At 42.4% G+C, this 22,973-nt stretch overlaps 1 protein-coding gene across 2 annotated transcripts in view; it reads right to left on the bottom strand.

Moving 5' to 3' along the window:
• The window catches only part of PRKG1 (protein kinase cGMP-dependent 1), a 305,135-nt gene that overhangs the window by 117,920 nt on the left and 164,242 nt on the right, over positions 1–22,973 (bottom strand). The gene's annotated exons all lie outside the window — the stretch shown is intronic.

Here is a 22,973-nt window from a genome sequence, read left to right as displayed (position 1 = left end):
TCCAAACATAGTGCCTCCCACACACACTGCATGAAAGAGGCAGAAAATAAGTTGAGAAAGGGTGTATTTAGTTCTCCAGAAGCTCGACACTTAGTCTATTACCAATGCAATTGGTAAGTCCAGACTAGTTTTCCTGAAGCGATTTCCTGGACGCTGTGCTTAGCTTAAAGGGCATTAGAGAAAAAAGAAAAGAGATTGAGAGCGACATTCCCTCACACTCATGTTAATTATACTTCATCTGGCCTCTAAATCAACTCAAGTAATGCCACTTTTCAGGAAAAAGAGAACACATTTGCTTTACAATTGCTGCAGATGACCCATCTGCTGGGCTGAAGCTACAAAGGCATTAAAATAATTTGCAGTCGCTCATCTCGGAGAGGTTGAAAATGCTGCATCTACAGTTTCAAAGCTCTGCAAACCATTTTTGGCGATTTCCCTTCAAAGTGCCACAGAGATGGACACGCTGAACTAGCAGGCTCCACTTTTCCTGAGGTGAGTTAATGCAACTGGACACCTTGTTTTGGTCTGCAGACTGCGAGTGTTTAATAGGCTCCTCAGGTGTTCTGGAGCACTTTTATTCCCTGATCTGTCACTCCCAATCTTTCCCTGACAGCAGTCCATTCTCAGAGACAGCCCTCCTACTGTATCTCATTTTGCAGTCACTGAGGAGACCGTGCAAATAAATATATATATATATAAGTTGCTAGCAAGATATTTGCAGGTATAGAAACCCATTCTCCCACTGTTTATGCATTTACTCTCTAATCATTTCTAATCACTTGCTCGGAGAGAGCTGTAAATGCTCAAGAACAAAAACAACCCTGGAAGCACACACATTTTTGGGTTACTTGATTCATGGCAGGGGATTTGCGCCATCATGAGCAGCAGTCTACAGAGACCAGACTTTGCTGCAGAACAGGTAGTACCTTTTGGGTACACTGTGTCATTTTTATTTCTGCCATAGCAGTTGGCATTCCTTTACATTTGCAAATCAAGTGATAACTACAGACCTAAAGGAAAAAAGCTCCTGTATCTCACAACTCCCCCGCCTTCTCCAAACTCATTCTACAGGCTATTAAAAGTCAAGACCCATCCCAAGAAGTCTCACACCCTGTATGTTTTATTTCTCTGATCCTACATGTGCAATGTGGTCCAAATTCATTTCTCCATGGCTTGCAATGCCTAGTAATTATTTTTTCCGAGACATTTATTTGTCACGACAGCTTACCATCCATGAGCTTCCTTATCAAGCTTTTTTCCCCACTTTTTCTGAGAGATGTGTAGGAAACAAACCCCTAATTCTTCTGGCTCTGAAGAAAATCATGAAGCACCTAGTATCTAGGTGGACTGCTCACTGCGATGGACCAACAAAAGGACCACCGAATGCATCACGGCAGTAATGGAAGGAGGCCAAACTCTCATGGACACCATGAGCTCAGAGAAGAAGCAAATGCCAAAAAGAGACGTTTGTTGCTTCTTGAGCTGTGCCTGAAAACAGATCTTTAAAAAGTGATTAGGGTTTTGCACACAACATCGCCCGAGAGCCCGCAGAAGTGACAAGTGATGTTTGCGTGCGCGGTCCACTTTGTCATCTTGCTCCAAATTAGATATTTGCGTCTTGCAAAACGATTCCAGATGGGCGTTTTGTCTCTAAGAGATGTCTCCCGCGCTTGACAGCGAATTGTCATAATAATATCTCTTTCATGAAGACACTGGCAATATTATTTCTAAAAGCCCAGGATCTGCTGTGCAACGCTCGCTGCTGTTACGCTCTGCTAACGCTGCTTTCCACCTCCTCCTTTTTAAGCATCACTAAATGTGCACGTTAAAAAGATTACTGCTGTTTTCGGTCTTCATAATAATATACAAGGGGGGAAAAACATGCTGGGGATGTTTTTAAGGAAAGAGGAATTGTAGGCATGTTGCCTCCTCCAAGACAATGTATTTCAAAGCCACGAAAGCAAAGGCATCGCCAAGGCAGGTGAGGACCTGTGAACCTGGAAAAAAAAATCCCCCCTCACACAGAGGCTGCGAAGTGACTGAGTCTATGTGACTCAGCAAGTGTTAAAATATCGATATATATATATATCTATATATATATGGTGGTTAGTTACAAAACGGAAGAGTTTTCACACTGCAGCAAAAACATGAAAGGCATTGATTGACCTAAAGCACTAACCTAAGTAGTAGGTTTGCAGGGTGACCCCGTGTCTGGCTGAGTGAGTGGCCACATGCAAGACTCTCAGCAGAACTGGCTCCAGGGGCGATCTTGAACTCTGCGCTCTAGATCACTGTGTCTTAGATGATTCACCCCTAGCCAGAGGGATGAGTCAAAGCACAGACTGGCAGTGAGAAGAGTCTTCCAGGAATCCATTTATTTGGACTGTCTGGGAGGAAATAAGCTGCAAAAATAAGTACCGGAGTCTACAAACCTCTTGTAGTTCTTTACGATGTAAAACAGAGCAAGCAGTTGTGAATAAAATTGAAAATAATAACATAAATTGGTCTCAGGGCAAGAGATAGGTGCTTTGGACCTTCCTGAGGAAGCACAATGGCTGAGGTTAGCCAAACTCAGGCTAACCTCAACCTGTCATCTATCAACAAGGGATCCATAACCCATTACCAAGTTTAATTTGCCACTTCAAACTGAACACACTGAAGAGGGGTAAGAGAAAGAGCCTCCCTGCTACACTGCAACTGGCACAACCACCGAGCAGCTCTGAATAATTAATATCTGGCTGGAGACAGAAGACTTTGAGCTTTGCCAGAGGCAAAAAATACATATATAGGCAAGCAGTCCCTTCCTATTTGAAGGAAAGTCACTCTCTCAGAGCGCTCATGTGCCTGTCATTGGCTTTATCGATTTGGAGTTGTAATTCAGGACATTTGTCCCTCGTGCACTTCTGCTGGCTGACAGATGGAGGGCCGCCTGCCTTTCCCCATTCTCCCTGCTTTTATTCCAACTCTTGGGACAGCTCCTGCAAATGTCCTTGTGCGGAGGAGTGCTGTTATTTTGATGGCCCGCGGGAGAGTTTGGCATCTGTGTGGAAGCACCTCCAAGGGGTCCAGGAGGTACTTCCAGGCTGTGGGCACCATCTGCTTTCCAGTAGATTGGGAAAGAAAGTGAGAACTCCATGGAGTAGCAACTTCCATGAATCCAGGAGGGCATTAAGCTGTGAAAGGCACCATCTCTCCTAGCCTCTCTTTTTTTCATTTTTTTTTCAAAAACATTGCTACAATTCTGCACAATTCTCTTTCTCCAGGATACCTTCAGGTCCTGCTGCCGAATTAGAAAAAGAGAAGGATTTCATCCTTGAATTTGCAATACAGTCAGTTTGTTTTTTTCCTCCTTACATCTCAGGAGTCAAAAATCTGCTAGGTGCAGAGAACCTCTGCAGCAAGTTTTGTGCTGCAAAAGGGATGCAGAAAAAAAAATGAATTCAGCTCAGAGGATTTCCAAAGGGTTTGGATTGCACTGAAGAAATAATCAAATAGACTGGAGAGATTTGATCTAGGATTTGAAAATTCAATTGCTTTAAAAACCATAATCTCAAAAATATGATAACTGGGGAAGGCATACAATGGGAGCAGAAAAAATAAAAAACTGAAGCAAATGCTGAAGAAACAGTTTAAGGTAGCAAATGAAATCTACTCAGCAACTGTCACAGAATTTTTACTTGCTGCTTCCTCTGTATTTGAAGAACAGCCACAGAAAACCAAGGGCTCTAATCCCAATAGTGGCTCCTGTCTTAAGACCTGGCCCAGACTTTGCTGGTGGAAACGCTGCACTTGGGCCAACACCAACTGCTTCTTGGCCAACATCGCACTGCAGAGCCGCTAAAACGGAGCCGCCAAAACGGAGCTTTGGATTAACAGCGGGAGCGAGCCGGGGTCCAGCCCGCGAGGACATCCCGCCACGTGCGACGCGCGCCAGTGACAAAACACCCTGCAAGAGGGAAGCCAACCTTTGAGGCAGACTGGCAGCGCTTGAGGCAGCGCAGGCAACGGCAAAATCCCGGGGAATTCCGCAGCCGGTCTCAAGCCAACGCTCGTCGGCTCGGCACAGCGGCGCCGCTCCTGCTTTCTCACCGTTGCGTCCCTCTTGCTCCGTTCGGGCGGCCACAGACGTACAACTCGGTTCTGTCTGTCCAGTACACTTTTCCCACTGTAACTACAGAGCTTCACTAAGTTCTATTGATTCACTGAATGACTTGGCAATCCAAGGATTGCACCATATCAGCACATTACACACCTCCTGCTTTTTGTCCCAAAACTGAGCCCCTGCAGGCACAACAAATATTACACTCTTGAGTTATGAAACTATGAAAAATGCCTTCATAACCAACAACCTTTTGCCCACGGTCGAACATCTAAAGCTTTTCCCTGTCTTAAGTTGCCTAAGAATGATAGGAAGGGTTTTGGAAATGTGTCTATACACATGCCTTAAGACAAAAGAGAATCACTGTGACGTAAATCCCCGTAACATCAGACATTGCCACCACGAAGAAAGTGCAAACGTGTCCTCAAATGTGCCAAGATGACATCTAAAAGGAAAGACAGATTCCAGTGCTTCCAAAACAACCACTTTCCAAGAGCAGACCAATGAACAATTGCAGGATTTCTTCCATATTCATTACTTCTCCGGTCTCCGTTTAGAAATCCTCCCTTTGGGAATCATCGTGGGAGCATGAAGAAATCACTTAACCCTCGGAGCTAGTGTCATGCGACACACCGAATTTCATCGCAACATTGATGGCTCTTTTAGCAGCTTGGGGGGTTCTGCAGCATTTAGGAAACACATATGTTTAGAGCACAGTAAAGAGCAGCTAATAGCAACCCACAGACAGCTTTCCCTGTAGTCTCACGCATCATATTGCTCAGCACCAAACTCTAACCTCGTTCATATGCAACGCTCATTAGCATAATGCAACGTCCAAGAAGAGCCACTTCTGCTAATTAGGCTCCTGGATAAATCTCATTTATCACAAATGAAAGCACATTATTTTTGCTCTCCTTCTTTCTTGCTTTCTGCTTTTCTCCTCTTCATTTGCTCACCTTCTACTGTCAAGTCCCATTGGAGACAGGATTCTAGGAGGATGTCTGTTCTTGTGTATTCTCTGTGGAATACTGATGGACTTTATGGTGTTCCTCATACTTAAACATATAGATTAAGGAGGAAAAGGGAACATTGGCATACCCAAACACAGGGTCCTGAGCTCCCTCTGCTATTAGACAACAACCTGACTCCCTGTAATGCCCCCTCCTTGACTACAGGTCAGATGAGAGAAGCCTTGGACACCTTAAATCACATATTACACCTGCACAATTATATGATAAAACAAATACCACATCTGGAAACCTCTCTGCACACTTAAAGAGCTCTCAGAGAGTTAGACAAGTTTAAAAGAACTGGGAGGAGCAGAAGTCACCCGCTGAATTACCAATTTGCCTAAAATCAATGTCGAGTTAATGAAACTGCTAATCTAGGAACTATCAACGATTATTTAAAAATATAATTTATAACAGTCATCTGCTTTTTCATAGAAAGAATGTGGCCATGATAAAATGAAGGCTCTCCCTGACAAAGGCAAATGTGTCGATTTAGTGCATGTGGATATACTGAGGGCAATGTGGCTTCTTGGTTAAAAATATCACTAAATATGTTTAGAAGGAAACACTTAAGATTTTAATTAAAAAGTGACTCACTGACAGAATTCAAAATATATTTAAAAGTGAGCAATGGTTGTTGAAAGCAATTCCCATAAATTGGATAAAGGGAGATCTGCTCTCATTTGCAAGTTCCTAGCAGGAAGATAAGCCCTGCAAGGGCTTCATCAGGGACAGAGTCATCATCAGACGAGCTCCTCCAAGACAAGGTTGGGTTTCTTTTCAAGAGACATAATTTGGTCTTTCTCCAAGAAGAAAGAAAATCAACGGCGCCTGTCTATGGACATTGTAACTGACATCCAGTAGTGTTGGAACACCGTCCCTGAGATAGCCCGGTCATCCGGCCATGGATTACGGCTAGGATTTCCTCCACGGGAGGAACAAGGAGATGTTCAGTATTTGTGTTTTCTTATCTAAGTTGCTGTCTTGCTGATTTGTACCATGCTTCAGCCAACCGTTTCTCCTTAGCATCCTTGCTAGCAGCTTAGCATAACACTAATTCCCAGGAAGACAGTTGTAATATTCTAAATTATCACAATTGCAGTTATTTTTACCATCTCCTTGAGGAGAGTCTAGCCTCAGCATGATTTTTCCTGGTCTGCACTATAACTCAACATCTCAATACCCATACACGTGCTCCATTAGTTCGTTTTCATGGCATGTAATTCCCTTTCCATATTTTTCCCACATTTTCAAGTAGATATTTCTTGTTGTGTTGCGAACTGCTGAGGCATATTATTTTTCCTGGTAGGCATTACTTTGTATTTTCCTATGTCACATGTAATCTGCTAGTTGATTCCCACAGTTAAAGTCAGCCTGGAAATTATGGTCCTCTTTATTTTTCAGCTATCTCTGAGTTGTATTTATTGCAAAGCCAGTTGTGTGATGCTTCCCGAGACAGGATAGAATTGAATTTCGAATGCCTTCCTGACGGCTCATAAAAGCAATAAAGCTGTCACCTTCTGCCTGCGCATTAAAAATTCATCCCCTGAAAGTAGAGGACAAACGCATAAAAGGATCATTAAGATTTGCAAATGTAGTAGACGCAGGGAAAATAATAATAATAAAAAGACTTGTCTCTGACTGGACATAAAGACACTTAATAGATTGGTGCTCAAATGGCTCTATTTACCGAGCTTGCTTTGAGTGACCCCAGAAAATCGCTCCCATTAGGGACGTGACTGAAGAGCACTTCCTCTCGTTGCGCGAGTGCAATTTCTCTTGACATCATTAAGAAAGCAGAGTTGACGTGAAATTACAATCGGTTCCCCGAAATGAAAAACAAAAAAGATGCTCTTTCGAGTTCGGCAATCCTAGCCAGACAAATTAGCTATGTGACTACTTTCCTGATGAACGTAGGACGTCAAAGGCGACTCTGCTAGCATTTAAAGTCTATTCCCCCTTGGAGCAGAACTTCAATGTATATTTCAAGCCTATGAAACCATCCTTGAGCTTACTGTGGATAGATGTCTCCCGGAACCCAGTCAAGGGAGCTGCTATAATCTGGTTTTCCTCTTTTCCGAAACTATGTCCATGCTCACCTTCTCACCTCTTCTCCCTCCTTCTCATCTCATGTGTCTCTATATATTTTTTTTTCCAGCTCTGCACTGATCTTACCCTCACCGAAAGGTTCAAGCTGGCATGACCCAGTCAACAGGACAGGACCAACATGCAGAAGACCAAAATCCTTTTCTCAACTCTCGAGGAGTCTGCTGTGAAACCTCAAGCCATTTCCTTCAACTTTTCCCTCTCTGCCTGCTTCGATTCAAATGCAGAAACCTCCAGATGTTGTTTAATATTGAAAATTTTATGTGCTCCATTTTGTTATGGTGCTGATAGCTTGCTATTTTGGAGACACTTTTGCAGAGCTGTTTAAAGACATATAGCTGGAAATGATTTCACCAACAGAATATTTTAATATACGTTCCACCAGCAGGCAGGTTCTCTGAAGATGATTTATTCTCCCCAGCCTGACATATCTTTGTACCTTCATCTTCTCACCCTCATTCCAAGTAATCATTTTCACACCAAATTCCTATTTATGAGAGCTTTATCTTTACACATTAGCACAAAGATGCTGCTGGGAAGAAAAAAAACCCTTGTCTTGGATCAAGAAGCTTTTCTACAAATCCCACGACAAAGCACAAGCAAGAAACAAAAGCTCTGACTTGAAAAACAAAGCAGAAACATCACTTTGATTAAACCTGACTGACGGATGCTCAGGAAAGCCAGGAATACTTACTTCTCCCAGTAAAATATGCAGTAAAAACTTGTAATGCAATTCTCCTGGACTATCCAAGCAAGGAAAAGACCCTCCCTTGCACCTAGGCTTGGCAGAACTTATCACAGCACTTGGAAGACCCATACCCGAGTCCTTCCTCTCCCTGAAGGGGGAAAAAACAAAACCCAACCAAACAAGAAAATTCAACATTTACTACATCTCAGAAGACATTGATTTGCACTTCTTTTGGACGATCTCTTCACATGGAGCAGCTTTGCCAGGATAAACTAACATTACCCCAACCAGATTATCTGGTAGCACCATGGTTAGGACGTTCTGTCCTGAGAAGCTGGTTTAGGTCACCCCAAGCACAAGGAAAGAACTAGATCTGCACTCCTCAGGGGAGGACCTTTCTTGCTGAGAGGCTGAGAGCAGATTTAAAAAAAAAAAAAAAAAAAACTCCATTTATTTTCCCCCTTCAGCTTAGTGAATATCTCCTATACTTACCCTTTGCTTCACTTTATTTGGAAGCTCCCAAACAGGAGATAGATTCTTTGTCTTGTTCAAATCAACAAGAACGCTACAGTTTTAATTCAATGAAGGAAAAAACTTAGTTAATTAATAGACTTTTCTTTTGTCTGGGTAGCTCATTAACCATAAAAGGATCTCCTGCAGGCATCCGCAGGCTCACAGATGACAGCAATAAGCACAAACTCATTAGAAAATCAGCCCGCATCATTTAGGGAACATTTTCATTTATATTATATTATTTCATACCTATTATAACACCCAGGGAGACACCAAAAACAAGGAGCAAGGGAGACAAAACAACCCATTTACCAAACCTGTGATCTGCAGGACAGTAGTGATCCAATAAGGTAATTTTATTCCACAAGACGTGACATGAGAATACAAGCTTCTAGATGAGGTTTACTCTTGTAGACCAATGGATACTTTCTGTACCAATTTATTCTCTACTAATTGCTCTTCTCTCTCCTTAGCTCTATACTTGCTGTACCTTCATACTTGTTAAAGCCATTTTTAAGGGGGACTATGAGTTATACCTATGAGGCATATGCCCATGTCTCAAGACAGCTACAAATCATAAAGGAGATCTTCATCTAAATTGTTCTAATTATGTTAAAGGCTCTATACGTTATCCTCCTTGTATCCTGCTAATATACAGCACAAAATATAGCAGATATGCTTTAAGAACCAGGTGCAGTGACCTTTCTAATGCTTGAACATGCTACCAAAAAATAAATAAAATCAAGAAAACCCCAGGCTTGCCATATTCAATGTGTTTTCCTTTTGGAAAACCATGTCCACATTTGCACATGCAAGTAGTCTTCCTGTTGTCCCACAGTCACCGCACATGCCCACGATAACAAATTCATACTATCGGTTTTTTAAACAGAAAAATAAGATTGTGGTATTGCTCGCCTTGTTCGCAGCTACAAGAGAGAGAAGACAGCCCAGAAGATAGATGCAACATTCGGAAGCAAGTCAGGATGGAGTGCAGAAAACGTCCCAGCCAGCCAGCTACGCAGCAGGACAAGCTTTATGAGCCTTCCATCCTGTGACACAAACAGTGCTCATGCCCTGAAAACTGGGTCAAACTTAGAAACTCGTTCCTATATTACAGCATGGGCCAGAAATCCAATTATAGGGATATTTCTAAACACCATACTACTTGAAAGTATCAAAACAGTATGCCAATTTACTCAAAAAAAAAAGAAGAAAAAAAGAAAAAAAAAAGCTATATACCGTAGCTGTTTTAGTGGTTCAGTGTGACAGGAAGAATAAAAACTCGGCCAGCGCAGCCCATCAGAGGTGTTTACGTGTTAATCATGTCCATGTGCTGCTCCTTACTGCACCTCACGCCTGCTGGCCACCTCCTCTGAAACCAGTGCTAATGACTTGAGAGGGACTACATGAGGAAAGTTATACTTAATGATAGAAAAACTAAATCTGGGAAAACGTGAGCTACTGTCTGTGCTGCTAGCTCCATTGACAGCCTTCAGCAGTTCCAAGAGGCTGTTTTGTTTGGACATCAAGAGAAGGAGCAGGAGACGCTACCTTGAGAAAGAGACAGACTAAAAGCTCCCTAAGCCACCTCTTGACAGAAGATGTATTTCAAATATTTGTTACAGTCAATTCTCTTCTTCCCGCCTGCCATATTAACTATTGACAAGCTTGCCGAGCCATAGGCATAACTCAGAGAGACAGGGCAGGACAAATACAGCGTTGCTTGTAGGAGATGAAGGAATGGGAATGGATTGCACTGCGAGAACACACTTGAAGTGTCCTTCATCGTAACCGCTTTAACAGAGACCATGTAAACACAGAAAAAAATCAGATTTTCTTATGAGCTCTTAGCCCACAAATCCAATGTAAGATGATTGTGATATTTCACTCACACCTCTTGTTGTACCCAAAGACCAAGCCAGTGGCCTTCTCCATCGTGAGGCTCGGTCTCCGACACGACGTGCTTGGCGTCTCCGGCCACTTTCTCTTTATGTAGTGTCAAATCCCAAATTACATGTGATATGCCCTGTCAACGGGTATCTTTTGCATGCTTCCTATCCAACAGCCTAGGTCAGAGCTGAGGTTTCATGAGCTCCTCTTCCAAAAACATGCCCTGTTCTTTACCTCTTAATTCAGCCTCTAACCCAGCTCAGAGATGCTCCTGCTCCAAGATTCATTAAAAGACCCTATCTGCATTTTGCATCTCAGGGTGGTTTTTTTGCATTCAGCAATGGGGTTCATTTGTAGTCAAGAACTGTATTATCCAGATTAATAACGAAGATTAAAATCACCCCATGAGAAGGATAGTCCAGTTCATGCGTTTTATGTTCTGATACGCACGGTTGCAATTTGCAAAGCAAGCAATAATTCATTTATTTCAAAGCTGCAAAGAGCCAATGCGTGCTATTTCGTTTTTGCTTGAGCAAAAGTATACCAAGGCACATATTAACCCCAAGAGGATTTCCAATCAGTTGTACAGGATTATCCAATTTTTACTCAACCAAGCACCTCTCAAGACTTCTCTGTTTAATAAGAGTTAACTGAAGTGATAGCTAACCAGACTCTTAAAGGATTCTTCATTTGTGTTGAACTGCTTTTTAAGCAAAGGTTTACCAAATGGTCTGGGAAATATATATATATATATGAAAGTGATTTTTAGAAGAAGTGGCACAGCAAGTTTTGTTTTACAGCAGCCCATTTCTCATCCGTGTCTGGCTTAGATGGGCACTGTGATAATTGCCAGCCATCCACAGGGAAAGATGAAATGTAAGCTAAACACTTTGATATGCAAGTTTGCTGGCTAAAACATATGGGATGTTTTTTTTTTTTCACAGAGGCTCTCTTCAAAAGAACCAGTTATCCTTTTCCAGCACTGTTCAGAGACCTTCAATCTGATCTCTTCAAATCTCTTCTTCAAATCTGATTCAGCATATTTAAGTAAGAATTATAAAATGCCTGCCTCAGTGAATCCGTTTCATCTTCTGACTTGTAAAAAATAAAATAAGCTGGAATGCCAATTAAATAATGCCAAGATACAATACCCAACTTCCATTTTTGCTCACCCTGGTTGCTGAAGCCTTCTTCTCAATCGTGACCAATGCTACTACGATCAGTGCCAGTAGAAATGGGCAAGCATAGCTCTGTTTTCATTAAGCCTATAGCTTTGGGCAAAATACTTGGCCTTTGCAAATGCAAAAACATTTACTAGATATTAAAAACAGCTTTACGGCAAAGTTAGCCTTGAATAAATACTTAATTAGAAATAAAAAAGGAGACTCTAAGTCAATATACTGCTAACTGGTCTCCCTAAAGCAACTGGAATTTGCCATTGCAATTCAACAGCTCTGTTAATAAATTTTAAAAAATCTCTTGCAACATTGCACACCAATATCTTTGCTCTGTAGCTTCACCAAAAAGGCTCTGTGAGTTGTGGGAATAAAGGAAAATATCTTCCCATGGTAACTTTGAGAACATAGCTTGAAGTCTTGGGCATCTTTCTCACACCAAGACTCTGCTCGTTTCAGAAATCTAATCGAGTCCTTTTGGTTTGAGCTAGTACAAATAAAAAGGATTAAAAAAAAAAGCTTATATAAATTCAGCCGCGTGCAAATCATGATCTGGAGGATGCGAAAACATATATCAGAGAGCCCGAGCCCCAAGTCCAACTCCAGGTGGGGCAGCAGCAAGATGACCGCTGTTTCTTGACATCCCAACCGCCATCAGGTCATCATGACCCACCGATAAAACTCATGGGAAGGAAGAGCACTTATGTATCACATTAGCCTTTTCCACTGGCTATTAAAGCAGTTGCCATGGCAGCAAAGCTGATCCTGCCTGACCTATTTTCTTTGCACATGGTGGTCATCATACGGAGCTTCTTGCTGGGGCATTTTGTCTTGACAAGCATCCAGCCCTCGAAATGGAAACACTGGGGTTTAATTTAGTTTGCAAAAGCTACAGCCGCATTCAATAGTCATTTTGTTTGAAGCGTGGTTTACGTTCCTAAGTTGTTTATTTGATATTGGTGGCTGTAGTAGACATAACCCACTACTGGAAAGTCAACGGTTTTTGGAAAGATTCATTGCTGCAAGAAAACAAAAGAAGGGAGGGGAAAAAGCTTTCTGATTTGAATACTGGAGATACTGCATGCCACAAGCCTATCAGAAAGTGAACCAGAAGTGATGGGCATTGTTCCTGTTAAGAAAACTGCAATTATTGCTACAGAGAGCTGCACAACACCAGTTGAGTAACCAGCACAGCTTCATTAGCCTTTTGCACCCACTCTCCTCTGTGGCTGGACATGCCAACAGAGTGGACTTTGCCCCTCACCAGAGTCAGCTACTGCTTCACCTTCTACCAAATTTGGTTTAGCTCTGCTCTTTCTAGATGCCTATTGTCCATTGGAGCCCACCAAACACAGCAATTTGCCCATTAATACAGAATTGACCCCCAGTTTCCTCCCGAAGGCTTTTCACAACAGTATCCTCGAAGAAGCAAAAGTTCTCCAGCTCTGAACAACACTTGGTTTTCCTCCTTTCACCTCCTTTATGGATATGTTTGCAAACTCCTAGATTTGTTTAGTTGGGTGGCAGAAAATGCTAGGCTCCTTTCCCACCAAGAGATACACCTGTCACCAGCTCTGCCCACCTGGAGATCCTCCTCCTACCTGGATCTTTGGAAGCCTTGGGCCTGCTCTCCATTTGAATAGCTCTTAATCCATCTCCTGCAGAACTTCTACATCTTCATTTGTGTTTTGTGATCATTAGTGATTGCACTGACCCTGTACTGAGAAGCGAAACCCAGGAGGTCTTTCTCCCAGCAGCGTCCTAGACTTGTATTTTCCATTTTCCATTTCTGAGAATAGTCATTACAGAGGAGAAATGTGGTACTCACCATGAATTTTGACAACTCATTAGTGTTGGTGGGAAGGGATTGCTGCAAGTCTGGAGTTCAGCCTCCCACTTGAACCAGGACTTTTGCCAAAACTACATCAGAGCAGCCATGGCTTTGTCTGCTAAAGCCTTGGATCTCTAAAGGACACAGATTCTCCCACCTTTCTGGAGAGCTGTCCTAACCCACAGCACCTTCTTGAGAAAGCATTTTGTTCTCATGTCCAGCACGATCTCCCATCGCTCAACTCATGGTTGCTATCACTATTTTTTAACCACCTGTCATCACCAGAAGGGAGTCTGACTCCATAGCATTTTAACTGTTCTTCCAGGTAGCAGGAGGATCCTCTCAGGCTCCTCTTGGCCAGCCTCAGCAAGCTGGGCTCCCTTCATCTCCTCTCACGGCTCGTGCACTCTCAAACTCTGACCCTTCGGGCAGCCTCCATGGGGCCAGCCTCACTGCTCCGCGGGGAGCAGTTTCAATTTGTAGCCTGTGTTGATGCATTTTGAATTTCTGAGGTTGCTTTTGGCTCAATAGTCCAATTTCTCAAGGTCCCTCAAATGGTGATCCACTCTTTGGCTTGTCATAGCCATCCCCTGTCCCATAATTTCCCCCGTCTGTGCATTTACTGAAGATACTTCCTGTCTTTTCAAGCAGCTTGTCAATGGGAACATGGAGTAACAGCCTCAGTATCAACCATTAAAGAACTATGTTTTTTTACTACAGACAACTGGGCATCAAGCCACTGCCCCTATGGAAGCCTGGCCAACTTTCAACTCATCTGCCCATTCATGTCTCCACCTCATAACTCCTCAGCTTCCAAACGAGGACACCACAGGAGGGTGTCAACAACCTTTCTAAAGCCAAGGCAATTTACATCACCGCTCTCCCATCATCCTCCACAGCTAGTCCTGTAATTGTGCAAGAAACCCATCACCGAGGGAGCAGAAAATTCTTTCATTATTACTGAAATATTCTCTCACCAAATCATTCAGTGGCATTAGCAAACCCTAAGGCGGCATTTTTCTTTTTAAACCAAACAAATAGTGTGCCAAAATGTTTGGCTTGGCACTGGAACCACAGTTGTCAAAATTAAATCAAATATACTCTTCTAGAAAATAGTCTGTCCTCAAACTGTTCTACTAGGTGTGGAAAATGATATGATTTTTCTACTGCTACTACGAAGACAACAACCCGAGTGTCAGACATATTTAAACAAGGTTTAAACCTAACGTTTTGTTTTCCCTGCAGACCTCAGCTGGTTTTGCAGTTACCAACACACGACAATTAAGAGTTTTGCAAAGAGGACAAGCATCAGCACATGCCACAACAGCGACATGGTGAAGAGCTGGAGGATGAAGACGGTGGGAGAAATGGAGAGTGCCCCGATTCAACAGCCCCTTCCACTGGGATAAGAGGGGGAAAAGTCGATTTTACAACTGACAAGTACCCAGTGAGTGACTATTAAATTCCCTTGGTCATGAGCTATTTGTGTGGCATCAGACGTCCAACCATGGCGGGTCGCTCTATTAACGGGTTGGTCTATGGTTCCAAAATGAGAGATAGGCTATAGCAAATAAATGGAGGCTGAAAATGAGATTTGGAGCAAGCTAATCACTTGAACACTACATCCTATAACTCAGCAGCAAGAAGATTGAGAAATGTAACCTAAAGGCGTCATTTTCCCCAGTCAGTCCCAATGGTTATGTGCTATGGCTGGTGAGAACATTTCTCTGCAATGGTTTTCCATGGTCAGTGGAACATCCCTGGTGAGAAACACTGCCATTCATTTAATGCAACTGTTCCACCGCCTATTGGACTATCATTTTGGACTGAAAAAGAAAAAAAAAAAAGATAGCAAATTGATACTATTATCTGGAAGCCAAGTTGCATACAGAATGTCCTATTGAAGTAAGCATAGGATTTTACATCCTAGTTTTCAATATCTCTTGTTTTACAGCTGAAACTTGATAGACTGTTCAGTTCCATACAAGTATCTGCTAAGTTGCTTCATTTGGGCAAAGGAGAGTAAAATAAATTTTCTGCCTCACTGGAGCAAGTAAAATTTGTATCACCAACATCAGTGTCATTGAATGTAATTTAAGGCATGTGAAAAATTTACCTAAGCTGCAATTCTTCTGGCAAGATGAGGAGCTGAGAGCTTCCGCCTGTGGTCTGACATATTATGGTGAAATTTAGACCTTTCTTCTTAGAACAGGGAAAAATGGACACAGAACCTAAATTCCCCAGTCTGTTAAGAAACTCTCAGGTTACCCATTTGGAAAAAGCATTAGTAAGTAAATCCTCCCAGGGCAGCAGATGTATGTTACCATCTGATCATCAATAGGACAATTAAAAAAGCCAAGTTTGACTTGTGAAAGTCCATGTTTTCTTCATTTTTCACCCAAGAGAGGCGAGTCTACCTTGATGACATCTTCAGAGTGGTGAAGATTCCTGCATTCCTGTTTTTACTTTGTTTTCTAACCCACAGATTAATGTATTAATAATTTGCTGCCGGGTACTGCCAAAGGCCCTAAAGGGTTGCTTTGCTTCCAAGAGGTCCTAAAGGGAGTTCTGGAGGCTCTGTCTAGGTCAAATGTCCTAGGCAAACCATCAGTGAAAGACATTATGTGCGGGCATATGGTCAGTGTGACAAACAAGGAAACATCTGCTATTTTCTAAGTGATTCCTTCCATAGCGATTCGCTTTTTCACTCTGCTTGACTGTGGCCATGAACTTCTGCAGCTCTGCTCAGCCCTCTGCTCCGTGTTCTCCAACGTGCTCCTCTCCCCCCAGCTTCATGTCCTGGCACCAGGCAGCGCAGGCTGCAGCTGGGAAGGGCATTTGGCCAAGAGCAAGCAGAGACACAGCTGCTATAAGGGCATTTGCTAAATACCAGTGTCCCTGGGTCATTCATCTGGATGTAGACCAGCAAGAACAACTTGAGCTTGGGTGATTTCACCCATGAATCAAACAGCAGAGTAAAAAATAACACTGTTTTATAAGTGGAGGAGAAAAGAACACTGCATTTTGCCTGAATAAAGACAGTAGGGCTGAGTTTTCTGTGCATACTCTACTGTAGAACTAGCATTGATAGCTGACTGTCAACCCGGGGAAGTGAAGAAAGCAGGAATCCTTCTACAACAGGTATTAATTCAAATATAAATAACAGATGATTAGACTGCAGATGCCAAATAATGAATCACATACTCTGAACTCTTGGGCAACACATTCTCGTGGCTGTTTGGTCAGCTCATCCAATTCTGTCTTGAATTCTGCACACCTGAACAGCACAAAACCTTGACTGCATTGCCCACCCAGGGACTTCTTCCTATTTTTGAGGGGCTAACCCTGCAATAGCACCATTTCATAGAATCATACAGGTTGGAAGGGACCTTTGGAGATCATCTAGTCCATCCCCCTTGCACATGCAGGGTCACCTAGAGCACGTGGCACAGGACTGCGTCCAAGGGGGTTTTGAAGATCTCCAGAAAAGACTCCACAACCTCTCTGGGCAGCCTGTTCCAGCGCACTGTCACCCTCGCTGTTAAGAAATTTTTCCTTAAGTTCCTGTGGAACTTTTGGTGCTTCAGTTTGTGACCATTTCCTCTTGTCCTATCTCTGGTCACTGTGGAAAAGAGCCTGCCTCATCCTCCTCGCTCCCTCCTTAAGGCGTCTATAGACCCTGCAATCTGCTTGGGAACCTCCTGTTCCTTAAAATGGATGGAAGGATGATTGAAGACTTCAAATTGGTCCAACGTGGACCATGTTTGCTTGTAACAGTTTTAAAATAATCTAAAAGGAGAAAACAGTGGTATGAAACCAAGTGAGGTCTTGAGTGTGATGACATCGTGAGCATATCTTTGAGGGTGCTTTCCTTACTGGCAGAGTAACTTTTAGGGAAAGAAAAACCACTGTGCTGTAGAAAAGAAGACATTTCATGGCTCCTGGAAAGGAAAGAAAACCTTTCAAGGTTTTCCTTTGAAATGGACAAACGTTTCATGTCTTTCTTACAGCACAACCATCCTACTGGCAAAATAGATTTTGCCTCCCCAAGAAAGCTCTGGGATGAACAAAAAAGTACAAAATATTCCAAATATCTCTAAATCCTTAATGCTCACAGATGCCTTATTACCACCTTCCTAGCATGGCCTTTCTGCACAACATACAGCTTCTTCGTTTCAGCAATACCCTAAATTGTCCTCTGAGGTGGATGTCAGGGGAGCAAAGCAGCTGGCTTTGGCAAATTATTTAACATTGGCTTGCAGAGGACTTTGTGAATTGCTGTGCTTGAGAACAGCAAGAGTGATGGGGAAAAGAACCTTTTCTGCTATTGCACTGTTGCTAAAGCTGGAAATCTACAGAAATACAAATAAAAATAACCCCTAAGTGCAAGTGGTTTGACTGAAGGTGAACATAAGCAGAGCAATATAGAAAAAGAAAAATCAATGCAAACTAATGGTACTCCTAGCAGCAGATGCAGAAGCACTCATCAGGTGGCAGAGCAAACACCCGGATATGTTGGTGTACAAACAATCAGATTTTGTCAAACCACACGAGTAGCATGAGCAAAACCGCGTTGTGCCTCATCTACATTGGATACTCTTCCCCCACTGGGGTACCAAGAACAAGGCAAATATGTTTTAAACAGAGATATGGATTGACTCCCCTTTGCATTAAATCCTAATATTGATTATGGCGGATGCCAAGGCTGGGACAATCTGGGGAATGCTGTATTCAGTCATCTACCACCATTGGTGGGACAGGAGACTTTAGCTCCTGTGTTTAAAATATCCCCACCTAAAGTTTCAATGATTCCTTTGATTCAAGGTGGACATCAAGGTGGACCTTGCCCTGCAGTCCATTGCCATTGATGCAAGTTTTCCTTAGATGAAAAACATAATTAACACTAAACTTCTTACTTAAAAAAACCCCAACATTTACACCAGCTTTTTTATATGTCTTAAAAGCATTCATGTGGGATTACAGAGGCTGGATTCTGGCTGCAATTTTTTAATATAAATGTATTTTTTTAAATAAAATCTTAACCTGAGCTTCTCACTAGGAAAATAAATAAATAAAAACCAGAGAGACTATTTTTCTTGCTAAAAGACAGCACAAAATTGACAGTTTGATACTTCAGTATATCAGTTCTGCTTCAGTGCCTGGCTGGGCGCAGCAGCACGGGGGAAACCACTGTCTCGCATTCAGCTGCTTGCAGACACAAGCTTTCCTCCAGAACACCTTCAAACTGCCTGAGCCTGGCCTGAATTTCAAGAGCAGAAGCCAACAAGACAAGCCCGACAAGCTTGTGTGTAATTTCTAAATCAGACATAAGGTTCTTCCTGCACTGGCCACCTGAAATACCACCCAATGCATCTCCCGGTCTCCCCTCTTCATCCATCTTCATCCTTGATGCATGAGCTTTGGAGAGGTAGAGGACCTCCCAGGGGATCCTGATGGTGCAAGGAGTATCTCCACCATCTGCAGCCATACACTCAGCATCACATTAAGAAAAAAGCCACTATGTTCCTCCTCTCTATACATCCCACCATGCCTGCCCAAAGACATAAGAGGATCTTCTACTTCTTCCTTCCACTACGCCAGATTCCTTCCTGATATTTATTCTCCTGGTTGTGCTCCCAAGGTTGCTCCATGGTGCTCCCCTGCTACTGTACCTCATGAATTCTCTTCTGCAGCCCACTCTTGAGGTGGGACAGTGACTTCGGCTGCTTGCACCAAAGTCCATTTCTAGCTCACACTACCACTGTAATAGATGTGCCATCCTTTAGACGAGCCATCCAGCCTCAACTCTCTTAGCAGTTCCGTTTAACAGAGCATAAAATGATGGCAAAACCAGTGCATCTTAAGAGGGAAAATAAGAGACTACTTGACAGCTCTTCAAATTTGAGTAAAATTGTGGGCGGCACATCAGCCGCCAAGCTCTAGTCATCTTAACAGCAAAGAGAAGACTGAAAAAAACACCGTGTGTGAGAATTTCAGGAGAAAAGAAAGATTCAGAACTTTCCACAGACAGACATCTGAAAGCCAGCTAGGTCGTAAAACAGCCAAAATATGTATTTCTTAGCTCACTCAGTTTTAACTCTTTCCTGAACATGTTCTTATGGCCAGTTTTGGGCACAGCAGAGGAAGGTGAGCTGATTTGCACAGTTCTTGGTAGATGTTGTTTGGATATTGCCATTCTTGCTAGACATGATTTTTTTCTCACCTCATCTCTAACATAGTTTGCTGATCACATGTTTGATCTGGTGTTTGTTGGCCTGGAGAACACCAGTGAAACCAAGGTGGGGTAATGGTGGTCTCTGAAGTCAGAGGCAGTCCGGCAATGGTAAGACAGTCAAGCTCTGTCCTCCTGCGAACACTCTTTGGACTGTCTTTCAAGCCTCAGAAAATTGGGGCATCCTGAAGATTGGTCATGTCCAGATCTTGTGGATGTGGACTCTTCAATCCAACTCTCTTGGCTTTCCAAGTCTTGGTCTGCCCTTCCATCTTACCTGGGGCAGTCTCCTCCATTTTGTAAAGAGAAAGGATTCAGAGGACGCTGGACTGGGTGGCCTCCTGACCTGCACTGCTATGGCTATTCGTACATAAGGGATGACTTCTTATGAAGAGTAGATGTTTATCTACCTCATACAAATAATTTTCTTTTCCTCTTTCTCTGCTATCCCACTGGTTTGCTTTCTCCATGCTTCAAGTGCTTTGCAAGAGTTGTTTATTTCGTGTCAAGACCCTTTTTGCAGGTTTAGTCATCTGAAACAATCTTAGGACATACGCTTCACCAAAGCAACCTCAATTTTCAACTCTCTTTTCAAAAGCCTCACTTTGCCGCACTCTTTTAGCTCTGCTCCCACTCCTATCCCCTATGATCTTATCCCAAGATGCCCTTTGGGAAACATTTTATGTGAAACCACAATCTTTCAAAGATAAAGTCATTTAATAACACTTCACTTTTTTATATATGTGCTTTCCTGTCACCGATAAATGACTTTGGTGAAAAGCAAAACATTCTCCCTTAAAATAATCATTCTGCTTGCACCGATTTCAGCATGTGTAGCCATCAAACCCAGGGTTCACTGCTGTAATTCCCCAGAGAGATGAGTGCGCAAACGCTTGTTTCTTAGATATAATCAACTCTACCACACTTCGTCAGATCAAACCCTTCCACCTAGGCCATTTGGGCCTCAGTTAAAAACACAGGCTAGGCTAAAGATCCAACATTAAAGGCAAAAAAAAGGAAATTTTATTTTCAGCAAAATTACAATTTGTGACATTAGCATCAAATTTAAGCTTAGAGTTTGGGCTAACAAGGATATCTTGGGTTTAATTTCCCTTCTTTTTTGATGTCTATTACCAGAGTTTTATTTAGAAGGATTCCAGATTGTGTGTGTGTATGTGTATGACTTCCCTTAAGCTTCCTATTCTGAAGCTAGCTCCTTCCTCTAAGGCTGCACACAACATTTATCTTTTGTTCTGCTGATCCATTCCAGGATCTTGGATGAAGTAGAGTTTACACAATGCACCGGAACTTTAGGCAGCTTTTTATGCAATATTTAGAAAGATTTTGTTAAAAAATATACAATATTTACTCTTCCAAGTCAGTCTGGTCTTCTGTGGAGAGTGGATATTCACCCTCCTCCACCAAACTTTTATGATTTAGCAGGAAACAATTCCAACTGCTTCAGGGCAAAGCTTTTTCAAGCTCATTTCCCTAACAAATGCAGTCTTTTTATAAATAATTGTCTCTTTGAGTAAAATACTCTGATCTTGCTTAAACGGATTCATTTTAATTAGAGGCCCAAGAAAAGAAAAATATTATAACATAACAGTGAAGAAAACCAAAATACAATGAGTTTTATACTCTGAAAAAGAGGATATTTCCTTGCTGCATATTCCAAAGTACTGTAGTTGACTTATAAATCAAAAGAGTTGATTCAAATTCTACAAGCCTACATGAACTATGTACTACTGTAGGTTGTCCCATGTGGACCGCGATGACTTAGCTGGGTACCAGAATCTCTTGGACCATTTTGTTTTCTTCTCCACTTCCCAGGTCAAGGAAGCAGCCTGGATTATTTCTTAAATTAACGGATGGAAAATTTTGGGGTGACCTAAGACACATTTGGTTTTCTTTCTGAATGGGATACACATAAATGTCATATGAGCATAGGGCTGGAGACACCCCACTGGCATTCATGAACCTCACTGAAGCTGATAATTCCACCAACCTCTTTCATTGAGGCTAAAGAGCATATGAACAACCCTTGGGTGGGAAGAAAACACCAGAAGCCACCATCAAAAACTGGGAGAAGAAGCCATGCTAAGCAACGGCGCCAAGTCCTTGGAGCAAGCCAGGACACAACCTTCTGCCACGGTATCTGTTGGGTGTGTAGACTTGGACTTCTCAAATAAGCAACGTACTTCTGCTCTTTTCCTTGTGGTATGCAGAAGAAAGGGCTGAGATACGCGTTCTCCGGACACAAAAGGATGAAGCTAAGAAACAAGAGCTGACCTGCGTCCTCAACACATTCCTTCGAAGGAAGTATCTGGCAGGACCAGAAATATTGGCCAAAGGGGTAATGATTCTTCCAACGAATTTGTGGAACCAAGGTGATCCCTAGGATCAGTCTGCCGCTACTTTCAGCAAGATGAATGGAAAAAGATGAACACCTCATTTTGTTCCCAACAGCTACATTTTTATTATACTGCATTGGTAGGTGAAACGAAGCTATTGGAAGGGTGACTCCTGTTTGTGACCAACGACAGGGTTATGAAGTATAAAGAGAAAACCAGCACACGGACTTTTCTATGAACAGGTTCGACTTATGTCTTTATAAGAAAACTCTATTATGTTTGATTTCTTAACAGGAACATTTTCTTTCACTTATTACTAAGGGGGAAAAAAATAACACACAAAGAGGAGACTCAACAATTGATACACTCCCCTGATTTTTTATTTAAGGTATCTTTTTTAAAAGCATCCAGCAGGGAAGCCTCCACATTTAATATGTTGTTAACATGAAAAATTAAATTTATATTGCATTTTAGATAGCTATTGATGTACAGAGAAAAAAAAAACAGGAAGCAAGGGGAAAATGCTGTTTTATAATGAAAACCATGCAACTAGCCTGGCTCGCACTACGATTGTGGCCCAGGAAGAAACATATGCCAAACTGATGCTACACAATAGAAATAAAGAGATATCTCCTTGATGTTACCATTTCTAAGGAGTATTCATAAGACACTGGGCATGTTGTAATGGGCTGTGACCAAGAAGCTCATGCATCGGGTGGGAAAACTATTCTCCATTTCTTCCTCACACTGTTGGCCTTAAAATTACAGATGGGCAGCCTACACGCAACCTGCATCCAAATTAATCTTGACAATCTCCGAGAAAATCTTTATTAAAGCTCAAAGCTTAAGAGCTTAACATGGGCAGAGCTTTGGCTTTGAACAAGCGCCACAGGCCCTTGCCCCCGGACCTGATCTTGTATATTCATTTCTTGGTCTAATCCACCACTGGGCAAGGAAGGTCCCTGCTTGCTACCATGGAAATGCATGATTTTTGGGGGGTGCTGTCAGCACAGCGTTTGGTTTTCTGATTTTTTTTCTGTTTTTGAGGCAATTTGTATCAACACAATGGGGTAAT

This window comes from Tinamus guttatus, unplaced genomic scaffold (genome assembly GCF_059628265.1).
Source record: "Tinamus guttatus ecotype Peru unplaced genomic scaffold, ASM5962826v1 Tinamus_guttatus_pri_ptg000023l, whole genome shotgun sequence".
Lineage (NCBI taxonomy): Eukaryota > Metazoa > Chordata > Aves > Tinamiformes > Tinamidae > Tinamus > Tinamus guttatus.
This window is presented reverse-complemented; position numbering and strand designations above follow the sequence as displayed.